Here is an 11,643-nt window from a genome sequence, read left to right as displayed (position 1 = left end):
ATCAAAAGGACTCAAATCAGAAACATTAAAAGTAGCACTAACAGTATACTCACCTGGTAAATCGAGTCTGTAGGCATTGTCATTGATCCTTTCTAGCACTTGAAATGGACCATCTCCTCGAGGTAGCAATTTGGAACGTCTTTGTGCTGGGAATCGCTCTTTCCTCATGTGTACACATACCCAATCACCGGGGTCAAAAACCTGCTTGTGACGACCTTTGTGAGCATCAAGTTGGTTAGTGTTTAAAAGAGCCTCCCTAACCTCACTTTTTTTTGCATAAAAATTATTCTGTTTTCTCTCTAATTTTCCCTCATTGATCGAACTCTTCTCTTTCTTTTCTCGCTCACTTGATTTAAGCCTTTTCTCTCTTTGTTTTTTTTTTCTCACTCTCATTCATCTTTTCACTCTCCTTCTTTTGCTCACTCAATTTTTTTTATCACTCAATTTTTGCAACCTCACTTGATCTTCATATACTTGCTTTGGCGTCAATGGAGCTAGAGTGATTGTTCGTTGACGGAACGTGAATGAGTACTTGTTGGTGAAGCCATCATGCTGGACTCGCCGATCAAATAGCCAAGGCCTTCCTAGAAGGAGGTGTCCAGCTTGCATGGGAACCACATAGCACAATACCTTATCCTCATACTTGCCAATTCGAAATGATACCAGCACCTGTTTTGTAACCCTCACTTCACCACTATCATTCAACCACTGCAACTTGTATGGACAAGGATGTTTAAGCGTTGGGAGCCCCAGCTTTTCAACCATGGAAGAACTAGCAACGTTAGTGCAACTACCACCATCAATAATAACACTGCATACCTTGTCTTTCACATGACAACGAGTGTGAAAGATGTTCTCCCGCTGCACCTCTTCTTCCTCTTCTTTTGCTTGCAAATTCAAGGCTCGTCGTGTGACTAGTGCAAGCATCTCACCAGATTCTGCCCCAAACTCCTCATCATCGATAGAAGCATCTTCCAATGGTGGCATGTCAGCAAGAGCATCTTCATCTTCATAATCGAGCTCGCCACTTTCTCGAATCACCATAACTCTCTTGTTTGGACATTGGCTAGCTATGTGTCCTCGCCCCTGACATTTGAAACACTTTATTTCACTAGAACGGGACGAAGTAGGGGCTGTTTTACCTTGAAGGGTCGTGGCTGGTTTTGGTGTAAAGGATGAAGTAGGTTGGTCTTCGTCCTTCTTTGGATAGTTCGACCGCCAAGGTATTGCACTTGAATTTTGTGGGATTTGTCTCGGATTTGAACTTGTACTACCCCTCTTAAGCTGCCTCTCAACTTTGATTGCCATATGCACCAAATCTTCTAATTCCACATAATGGTGTAGCTCAATTGGATTAGCAATCTCTTGGTTCAACCCATTCAAAAACCTTGCCATTGTCGCCTCCCGATCCTCTTCCACATTGGCTCTAATCATAGCCATCTCCATCTCTTTGTAATACTCATCAACACTCTTGGAACCTTGACGAAGACCCTGCAACTTAAGGTATAGATCCCGATAATAATGAGATGGTACAAACCGTCGCCTCATCACCCTCTTCATAGCCTCCCAAGTGCAATGGCACGATCTCCATTTCGCCTCCTATTGATGCACAACTGATCCCACCAAACAATAGCATAATCAGTAAATTCTATGACAGCTAGTTTTACCTTCTTCATGTCAGAGTAGTTGTGACAATCGAAAACCAACTCCATCTTCTTTTCCCACTCAAGGTATGCCTCAGGATCACTCTTCCCTTGAAATGCGGGGATTCTCATCTTGATATTTCCCAAATTATTGTCTACCCAGTTCCTAGCTTCTCTCTCCCGACCATACCTCCTATGGTTACCCTCTGACATCCTATCATATTCTTCCTCTAAATCGCCCCCATCAAACTCTCCTTCACCATCAACATCCCGTTGTTGCACCCTGTTCCTCCTGCCCTCCATTGCGTTCCCTCTTCTACCCTATCCAACCTCTCATGTATTTGTTCACACTCCGCCCTCATCATCCTTCACATCTCCCCAATTAGTGCTTGCATTTGTAGATTCGGAACTTCAAGTGGTGGAATATCATTGCTTGCATTTTTCTCTGGATTTTGTGCCATGATGGAAATCTGCAAAATAAGGTTAGAATAATATGTAGAAAAGACCTCACCACACTCCCTGACGTGTTTCGCTCGAACAATATTTTCACTCAAATCCCCTCGTGTTTCACTCAATTTCAATGGCTTTTACCCTCAAATAGGCTCACACCTCTGCCTTTTTCCACTCGCATTCTTCTTTAAGTTCTTTCAAAACTAATCACACAATATCATGGAGGATTCAAGTAGCAAATCAAACCAGAACAAACCAAACGAACATAGAAAAACTGATGAAAAATGACAAAAAATGATGATTTTTGGATCACTTGTGTGGGGTTTAGACAAAAAGGCCCCTAGACCATACGGAATAAGAATAGAACAAAAAATTTTAAGAGAGGTTTCCAGACTCTTTTTTTTTTTTTTTTTAGTCTCGGATCCTCTTGGTTTTCTTTTCTTCTTCTTTCTTTCTATTTTTTTTTTCTCAAATGCAGGTACAAGACACAAGAAGAATCAGAATTGGTGGAACTACAACAATTCGAAAACAATACAACTCGGATTGCACAAAAGTACAAGAGTAACTCATGCAAAATTTAGATATTTCACAACAAGAACAAGAGACCCCAATCCCAATTTTGGATTTCACAATAAGAAAAAGAGAACTCAATCCCAATTCGGATTTCACAACAAGAACAAGAGAAAAAACTCAATCCCAATTCAGATTCTCAATCCCAATTTCAGATTTCACAATAAGAATAAGAGAACCTCAATCCCAATTTCAGATTTCACAATAAAAATAAGAGAAAACTCAATGGCAATTCGGATTGCACAATAAGAACAAGAGAAACTCAATCCCCATTTCAGATTTCACAATAAGAATAAGAGAAACTCAATCCCAATTTCAGATTTCACAATAAGAATAAGAGAAAACTCAATGCCAATTCGGATTGCACAATAAGAACAAGAGAAACCCAAAAGCACATTCGGATTTAACAACAAAACAAGAGGACTCAATGAAAATTCGGTTTTCACAATTAAGAACCCTAATTCACGATTTTAGAAACGAAAAGAAAACAAAATAGGGGAAATTTCAGAAACCCAAATTCAATTGCACGATTTGAACAAAGAAACGAAAAAGAAAAACAAGGAAAAAAAGATAGGCCAAACCGTATGAACCTAGGCTCGGATTTCAAACAAGGAAACAATTGAAATAAGGAAATCAACAAACTCTAGAATAGTTTCGGATTTCACAACAAATAAGGGAAACAAGGAAACAATTGAAATTAACAAGCTCTAGAATAGAAAAACACGACTAGATGAACACGAATTGATATTTTTTTTTTTTGAAATCCTAATATAAGAACACGAATTGAATAGAAAAAAAAATGAAAAAGGATAGGCCAAACCGGATGATCCTAAGCTCTGATACCAACTGATACGAACCACACCAACGATTGTGGTGAAACCCGAACCAAATCTAGACAAACAACCCAAGAACACTCGAAATTGGAATGGTAAACCGCGACCCAATTCTTAGCCAAGCACGAACCTTGGTATGAGGAAGACGCCACAAATGGGGATGGAATCCGTTTGATAAGTCAGGATGAACGCCACAAGGAACCCCTTGATAAGTTCAAAAGTTTCTTCAAGAACTCAAGAAGAAATAAACTCACAATTTTTCATTCAAAGTAATCTGATTTTTCCAAATGTTTTCAAGGCCTAATATAGGCGAAAATTACATCAAGACAAGCCCCTTTGTCTTCCTAAAGCAAAACCGAAATTTAAAAAACAAGCCTTTTGTCTTCCTAATGAAAACCGAAATTAAAGACAAGCCTTTTGTCTTCCTAATGAAAACCGAAAATTAAAGACAAAAGGACTCTTGGACTCACACAAGTCAAGTGTTTGACTTTTCACAAAATAAACAAAGACTAAATAAAAAATACAAGATGACAAAATACAATAAGACTCATCAAGCTCCTAAACTGAGTCTTTTGGCTCGCGCCCTCGTCACCAGACCAACTGGAACTAGACTTGGATCTTTAGTCTTGGTGTCCTCATCAATAAACTAAGGAGCAAAAATGAAGAAACGGGGGGAGGGGGGGAATCTATATAATGGTTCGGCCCAATGAGACTAAGCTCAGGCCGACCACCATAGGACTCCCCTAGATTTGGGGAAAATGGATTGAAGTCTTAAAGAGGGGGGTCGGCCTAGTGGACCTAAGCCTAGGCCGACCACCTTGAGTCCCCAAGATTACAGAGCATGAAAGTAAGGGCATAGGGGGTCAGCCTACCACCTTAGGCCAACCACCCTAGGGATGCAGACCTCAGAAAAATGCCAGAGGACTAAATTTCAAGCCTCCAATAAATTTTACAGTACAAGGAAGACCCCGAAGAGATCAGTAAAGGAGGAGAAAAAAAATTAGGATCCCAGGTGGTCGGCCTATGAGGTAAACACTGCACTGCCTATGGTGGGTATGTAAACTTGGAAATCGTCAGAAGCATAAGGAAACCTTAGGGGTAGTCGGCTTAAACCCTAATCCCTAGGCCTGGAAATCGCATAAGGCAAGGGAAATGCAAGGGAAGCCCTAGAGGTACTCGACCCATGATGGAAACCCTAGGGGTGGTCGGCCCATGAGGGAATGGACATCCCTGGAAATCACATAAGGCAAGGGAAATGCAAGGGGAGCCCTAGAGGTACTCGGCCCATAATGGAATTTACATCCCTAGCAATCGCCTATGCTAGGGTTTGGAATCCAAGAAATCGCCAGGCTAATGGATCTCAGAGAGGTGGTCGGCCTAGGATTTTACATTCCTGGAAATCGCCTATCTAGGGTTTCACAAACCTGAAATCACATATGTTAGGGCTCGTAACCCTAGAAATCGTCTAGGCTAAGGAAGTTCTAGAGAAATCGTAGACTTGATTCAAACAAGTCAATTATTTTGGATCAAAATAAAAAAAAAACAAGGAGATTCAGACAGATTCCTCAAAGATTCAAAGTATTTCTTCTAAATCTAAGCACATTTAAATTAAATGATGCAAGGATTATGTAACACCCTACTTCCTTAGAGCCGCTACTAAGTGAGTTAAAAAAAAACGTGCCATTAGCTCGCTAATCGAGGTTTTAGGTTAAAAGTGTAGCTAAACTATAATAAAAGTTGTTTAAAGGCATTTAATATAAAAAAATATGATCATCCATTGAAATTGTAAAGAGTATACATTTGGGATCCCAAAATACTGTTAAAAAAATACTTTACATCTCAAAATACATTTAATGTCGACCTAAGCAATAAATCAACCAAATACATTACGTCATCCCAAAATAACCCTAGCCATGGCGGCTAGGCAGGTTGAACATGTAGCCGTCTCTCCACGCTCTCCATACTCATGGTTGGTCAACCCGGGTTCGATCCCTGATAACGGTGCCAAAAACTTGATTTGTTAAATCTACACGCAAGTATACGTGGTCGTGTCAAGTAATCAATTCTGTATGAATAGAGATCATCCCACAGAGACTATTAACCAATTGCCAATATTGTTTTTCAAATTCTATTTGGTGATTAAAATTAAGATGAATAACTGAAATTAAGATGAATAATTCTAAACTACGAACACAATTAAAATAACTGTAAAAAGTACAATGAATCAACGCATTAAAAATCAATAATAAAAAGCCTAGGAATTAATTTCATCAACTTTTCATTCTATTAATTTTACTAATCAGTTCTAAATATCTTCTTCCTATTCTAATAGCAGGTTTACATAAATCGATTCCTATTCTTTTTCAAGATATAAGATCTCAGCCTATATGCAGGTTTTCTACATCTCTGTGATAAACTTAAACATATAGAAGGCATTAAGCATGGAAACCTAATTACTACACAAGTCATACAGGTACTTTCGTCCAATATGCAACCTATGTCTATATAATGATAGCTTATTCAATTCTCATCTTTCGAATTTTGTATCAAAACCATTAAATCAAGTAAATAGTGATCAAGTATTTACTAGCATTAAGCAAACATCATATAGAATAGAATAGAGAAAAAGTATCAATATAACATCATAATAAAATTAAATTGAAATTCATGTGACTACATTAATCCCTAGATGAAGGATTTAGTTCATAGATAACATGATGACAATAAAATTCATATAATTGTTCATAGAAAATAACCTAAAGAATTCAGATGAAGAAGAAATCTTGAAATTAATAAATCAGAAAACGAAATCTAAAAATACAGCTGCCTTTTCTAAATCTAGGGTTTATAAAACTAAAGCTGCCTCCTAAATTCACATATTAATGTCCCTTAAATAGTTTTCCAATGCTCCCAAGTGAAAAGACCATTTTGTCCTTCTAAAAGTGGCTTAAGATTTCAAAACCGCATCGATAGCGCTGTAGCGCTGATAACAGAGCCAAATTCCATCAAAAATTGATGTATTAGTGCTATAGCGCTGCTCTTCAGGATTTTCAAGCGTTGTAGCGCTAGTTTCATAGCGTTGTAGTGCTATTTACATAAACAAATGCCTCGAATTCGTGTCTCTAGCGCTCACAGAAGCATTACTTGGACTTCTTGCTCCCGAATGACTCGATTTTCTCCAAAATAACTCAATTTTCTTCCACTTTCACTTCATTCCACTCTTTTCACCATCTTAGCATCAAAAACCTGAAACATGAACAAACAAGCATAATTATGCAATAAAATAGCCCTAAACTAATGAAAACCTTCCTAAAAGCTAGACCGTAAACGAACCTAAAACTCGTTTATCATAGAGCACCCGTGAGTCGAAGCCCAGCAAGAAAACTCAACACATAGCATATAACATATGCATATCTATCAACAGCATATAACAAAATAGTCAACGGGCTAAACACATAGCGGCCATGCCGTCCCAGGCACTTTACCAGGCCCTGGGTTCGCAGTCTTCACTGGGAGGGTGGCTCCAGCACCCTAGGAGGGTCTCGCACTAACGACCTTCACTCAGCATGCTCAAGGCCGGTCCTGACCCCTTGCCGTACTTGGCTTTTTGCCATTCTCGGCCTTCGCCGTTCCCGGACCTCTCCGTTCCCGACCTTCGCCGTTCAGTCACAAATACACATCACATAGCACAATATGAACAAATATTTAAACATATGCCAAACATAAACAGTAGGGCTACGCCCTGCAATTCAATCATTAGGGCCACACCTTGCAATACAAACATTAGGGCCATGCCCTACTCTACGGGTGCAACAATTTTCTTACTTGTGTCCCGAGCTATCTTAGAACTGCATTCCCAAGCACGGTCCCCTAATCTGAGCCTTATTGAAAACCTAGTTACAACGCATTCATATTCTAAACCAATAAATAACTTTAGAATATAAATCTAGCCTCCAGGACCTCAGATTCTACCAATCCGAGTAGTAAAATCCTTCCCGAGCCTTAACAGTTGAGTTCCCGAGCTAAAAACCTTCAAACAACCAATATTTTGCATTTGAGTCGTGGCCCAGCCCCCCTTAAGGGTCGCGACGCACCCAAGTCAGAGGAAAAATACCTCTTTACTGAGGGACACGGACCGTGCCGTGCTGTACCTTGCATCGCGGCACGCTTGGGCAGACAGAGGCTTCTAGCCTTTTCAACACACACAGGCTGCAGTGCCTAAAGAACAGGGCCGTGCCCGAGCCCCCAAACCCAGAAAATCACACCATTTCCTGCATTTTTTCTCGAGCCTAAATCCCATTTTCATACTTCAAACATCAATTAAACTCATAATTGAACCTGAATTCCTTGTTCACAAAACCTAGACATCATATCCACTTAAGAACAACTCCCTAATCCTCACTAAGACTCAAAATTCAAATCAAAACAGACTCTCATGGAAGCCTCTAATTCCAACAAAATTCAACATGAAGATCAAAAAGAAGAGCTTACCTCTAAATTGTACTTGACTCTGAGTTGATTTCCTAAGTCCCCAAGCTTCCAATCCACCAATTCTTCAGCCTAAATCCTCAAGATTTCTCCAAAATTCTCAAGCACCGAAGAGAGAGAGAGTGAGAACCGAATGAGAGAGAGAGCTAAGAGAGACTTCTGTTTTCTTTCTAAATGACCCTAGAACCTCAGTTGCCTAAGTGATCAAATCCCTCCCTAGTCAAAAGTCCAAAATACCCCTTAAGCTTATCTAAATCTTCAAATACCACCAAGGGCAATTCTGTCTTTTGCCATATCCCGCTAACTCCTCGAGTGTTCCTATAAATCCCTGTTTAATCCTGACATATCCAAATCATTACTAAATTACTACCCGTTACTCGGTAATTCTCGAACACATATAACATTCCCAAAATACCCCTAGGCCCTCCTGAGTCGGGTATTCAACCCCGTTGTGACTTCTAGCTAAACTGCTCCCTAGGACTGTCTCGGATCGTACATCACAAATATATCACCACTCACTCATGGTATAAATCACAATATACACAAATATTGCATCTATACCCTCAACGGGCTAAAATTACAAATATGCCCCTGTAGCCAAATGGGGCCACATGCATTTTTAATTCACCTAAACATGCATTTCTAATCCCATAATCATCAAATTCACATAATAACGTAATTAAATCAATTATTGCCCTCCCATCATGCTAATCAAGGCTTATTAGCAAATTTGGGATGCTACAGATTAGGAGGAAGTACTTACCCAGATAAAGATCTGAGTTTGATGAAGAATTAGAGAAATCACGCTTGGAGACTCCTATAGGTGAGATGCATAGAGCAAGGAGGTGAGAAGTGAGGCCCTACTTGCCTCTCAGGCTAACCATATATTTTTAGGAATTCAAATTTCCTTGAAAAATATCTGGTATGGTTAAAATTTCAAATTCCTTGAAAAATATTTGTATTTTTAGGAATTCAAATTCCTTGAAAAATATCTTATATTTTTAGGAATTAAAATTCCTTGAAAAATATTTTTTATTTTTAGGAATTAATATCCTTGGAAAATATATTATAGTTTTAAGACTTCAAAACTCCTTGAAAAATATATTATATTTTTAGGACTTCAAATTTCCTTGAAAAATATACTAGATTTTTAGAAAATTAATTTTCCTTGAAGAATATAGTAATTTTTAGGAATTACCAATTATCCTTGAAAAATTCGTGCTGAGCAAATTATCGATAGTTGATAAAAGTACTACGTAATGTCCTGGGGGACTTTGCTGTTAAAGTACTGCTGCGATATGTTTCTCGGCCAAGATCAAGTTTACCGTAATGTTGAACACATTATGATAAACTTGGGGGGGGAAATGTTATCCCTCAAAAATTCAGGAATGATGTGGCGAATGAGAAAATGACACGTGGCATCATAAATCAGGGAAAACGATGAAGTATTGAAAAAAGACCGATGAGCAAAAAAGATAGGTCCAGAACCTATAGGGAGGTCGATCAGGCCTAAACCCCCTAGGGGTGGTCAGCCTAGCCCTAGCCCTAGCCCCTAGGGGTTGTCGGCTAGCCCTAACCCCTAGGGGTGGTTGGCCTGACCCCAACCCTAGGGGTGTTCGGCCCAAGCATGCCCAAGCTCTAAAGGGTAAAACTCATGCTTGTTCAGACTGAGATCAACAGGCCTAGCACCCAAGCTCTAAAGGGTCGTCGAGCCTAGTACCTAAGTCTCATAGACCAATCTATACTTAGCATTTTCCCAGAGGTTTCAATCGTGCATTGTCTACCACAATCCAGCAAAACAACGAGAAGACCCACGATCTCATAATCATGGGGAGGTGGACACGTATCTCCACTACCTGATAATCGTGTATCAAACCACGATCCCAGTACTACTGATCATGTAACAGCCCATGGGTACTATAAATAAAGGACCCAGGGTGTAACGCCCTACTTCCTTAGAGTCGTTACTAAGGGAGTTATAAACGTGCAATTAACTCGCTAATTGAGGTTTTAACAAAAAAGTGTAGCTAAACCTTAACCAAAATCACATCATTCGAAAAAAATATATCCATTCATTGAAAATTATAAAGCGTTTAACATTTGGGATCCCAAAATACTGATTAGAAATATTTACAACTCAAAAGTGCAATTAAAGTCGACTAAATGACAAAATTAGGTTTAATACAGACATCTCCCAAAAATACCCCTGACCGTGGCAGCCAGACAGGCCAAACATGTATGCGTCGCTTCACGCTCTCCGTACTCATGGTTGGTCGACTTTCCCCTTGCCCTTACCTGCACCATAGAGCACCCGTGAGTCGAAGCCCAGTAAGAAAACTCACACAAGCAAATAACATATGCATATCCTTCATTCAACATATAATCAAACTGCCAACAGGCTCAAAACATACGACCATGTCGTCCCAGGTGCTTTACCAGGCCCTAGGTTCGCGTTCTACACCGTGAGGATATCCCAGGTATCCTATAGGGTCTCACCCTTGCAACTCGCACCCCGTGTGCTAAACGCTGCTCCCGGCCTCTTGCCGTACTCGGCCTCTTGCCGTACTCGGCCTTGCCGTTCTCGGCCCTCGCCATTCCCGGCCCTCGCTGTTCTCAGCCTTCGCCGTTCTCGACTCTTGTCGTTCATTCACATATATGCACACATAGCATAACTAAACAAGTACTTAAACACGTATAAATAGAATCAATAGGGCTACGCCCTACAACACAATCGTATAGGGTCGTGCCCTACAACACAAACTATAGGGCCTCACCCTGTTCTACGGGTACAGCAGTTTTCTTACCTGTGTCTCAAGCTTTCCAAGCACCGATGTCCCGAGCACAGTCCCCTAGTCCAAGCCTCGCTAAAAACCTAGTCACAATGTATCAACAACATCCATCCATCAAGATCAAATCCATTAAATAGCTTTGGATCATAATTCCAGTCTCCGGGACCTTGAATTCTATCAATCCGGGTGATAAAATCTATCCCGAGCCTTAACTTTTGGATTCCCAAGCCTAAAACCTCCTTGAAGTCCAAAAACACACTAAGTGTCGCGGCCCGCCTCAACCAGAAACCCCCAACCCCAAAGCAGGGCAGGTGCACCGCGATCCAAGCTAGGGTGTGTCGCGACCCGCCCTTCATTCTGGGCTCCAACTTGTTCTAGAGGGTCGCGGCTCAGCAAGAACAATGTTCCGGCCCGACCCTTCGAGCCCAGAAAAATCCTCCATTTTCTCCACCTAAACCAAGCCAATTTACCCCAAAATCAATCCAACAATTCAAGCTAATCATCATAGAAGTTCTACCACAGCAACAAAACCTAACAGGAATTAACCCCAAACCTCATCTAAAACTCAAGAATGATTCTTCATCTAGCTCACATGCATAACTCTGAAATACCAGCAGAAATTCAAACATAATTCAGTTAATTAAACACTAGAATCCTTACCTTAACTGATAACTTGGCCCTGAGCTAATCCTCAATTACAGCCAGCTTCAATTCCAAGCCAAAATCCTCCTATAGACCAAAGTCTCCAAGCTTCCAAAGAGAGAAAACTCCAAGAGAGAGAGAGAAAGGGTCGGTTCCTTAGTTTCTGAGTGTTTCCTCAATTTGTTTTATTTAACTTAAGTCTCTAAGGTTATCTCAAAGGCTCGAGGT

The sequence above is a fragment of the Humulus lupulus genome, chromosome 8 (assembly GCF_963169125.1).
Source record: "Humulus lupulus chromosome 8, drHumLupu1.1, whole genome shotgun sequence".
NCBI lineage: Eukaryota > Viridiplantae > Streptophyta > Magnoliopsida > Rosales > Cannabaceae > Humulus > Humulus lupulus.
The sequence above is the reverse complement of the archived record's forward strand: the minus strand, read 5'-3'. Positions refer to the sequence as shown.